Raw genomic sequence first — 1,742 nt, 5'->3', positions numbered from 1 at the left:
CAGGATTGAACCCTGGTGCTAATACAGGTATGGACATCCTGACTTGCTATTTCTGGGTACTTGCACCAGGAATGGCAGCTGGATCAGAGTGGCCTGGACTGGGGCAGTCTTTAGTTTTATTAGGAACAGAAGGCCAGATCAATAATCAATTAGAGTTGGCAGGGGACCAGGGACTTGGAGCATAAACAAGTCATGAAGGGCTAAGAATTCAGTTCAGCTCCAAAGCCTCCTGTAAAAGGACCCAAAGGATGAGGAGCCAGCAGACTATTTGGAATAAGGCATGTGGCATGTGGCCTGAGACAGAACAAGAAGTGCCTGAGAGAGAACAAGAAGTTCTTTCACGGAAGGGAGTAGGGACTGCTGGCAAAAAAGGGACCCCATAAAGTCCACAAGGCCCTTCTGTGATACATGCTTTGCTGGAAAGTCTGGCTGGAAAATGGGAGCAGGGCCAAGATTCCATGGAGGCCAGAGGCCTAGACCAAGTCAACCCCACATTCCCTAAGTCACCTTTCTTTGAGCATGTTCTATGGAACAAGTCCCATAGTAAAATACCAAAAACCTGAGAGTTCAGTTGCGCATGTGTACCTTTTTCCTTTTATAAATATTCATGACTCCTCCTGTAGCTTATTAAATACATATATTCAGCCACATTGTTAAACATAAATTCCTGTCCCCTTTGCCCCTCCCTCAGAGTGTTTCTGACTTCTGGCCAGAGGCTCTACTTCCCAGCCTATCAGAATGGCCACCCTGCAGACTGCAACCCTTTGAGAAATAAAGCTCTCCTTTCCAATTTTTAAAAATAAAAAAACCTGATAGTAAAGGAATGAAGCTGCCTTTGTTCTAATCTGCATTTCCCAAAAATGATTTGACAATATTTTTTTTTGGAGATGGAGTCTCACTCTGTTGCCCAGGCCGGAGTGTAGTGGCACAATCTCGGCTCACTGCAACCTCTGCCTCCCAGGTACAAGCAATTCTCCTGCCTCAGCCTCCCAATAGCTGGGATTACAGGCACCCGCCAACACGCCCAGCTAATTTTTGTATTTTTGGTAGAGATGGGGTTTCACCATGTTGGCTGGGCTGGTCTCAAACTCCTGACCTCAGGTGATCCACCCACCTGGGCCTCCCAAAGTGCTGGGATTACAGGTGTGAGCCACTGCACCCGGCTGACAATGAAGATTTTACAAATATCTTCTAAATTCATTTTGGGAAAGGCTAGTTTCAGCCCTTTCCAAATGTAACTCGTCTCCTCTGGGGAGCCCTCTCAAATTGATTTAACTTACTCATCCCCCCTTCCTGTCTTGCAGCCTTTGATCATATAGGAACCCATGTGTCATATTCTGAACCAGTCAGTCTCTAAGGCAGGTGCATAGAGCAGCTGTGTCTGGCTTGCCCTGGAAAGAACAAGTACCATGTGGCAGAAGAATAGGGACGGCCTTGCCAGGCTCTGTGGCCTAGCCCTGGTGGGTTTCCCAGAGATGACTGTGTGAGGAAAGGTGGTATAATTTAGCAGTTTCTCTCAGCTACAGCTCCAAATAGGCTCTAGAAGAGCATCACTCACTGTGGTCACTGTGTCTTCCCCTTACAAAGGGCAGTGGAGGTCTATGGTTCCAACTACAAAAAACAAAAGACAAAAATTAATATCCTATTTCCAGAGTACTATGCAAGCACTTTCAGAGTCATTCTCAGGGCACCATCCAAGCAGACAGGGCCTATTACCAACCCTTACTTATGTAAGAGAAGTA

The sequence above is a fragment of the Symphalangus syndactylus genome, chromosome 9, assembly GCF_028878055.3.
Source record: "Symphalangus syndactylus isolate Jambi chromosome 9, NHGRI_mSymSyn1-v2.1_pri, whole genome shotgun sequence".
NCBI classification, from domain to species: domain Eukaryota; kingdom Metazoa; phylum Chordata; class Mammalia; order Primates; family Hylobatidae; genus Symphalangus; species Symphalangus syndactylus.
The sequence above is the reverse complement of the archived record's forward strand: the minus strand, read 5'-3'. Positions refer to the sequence as shown.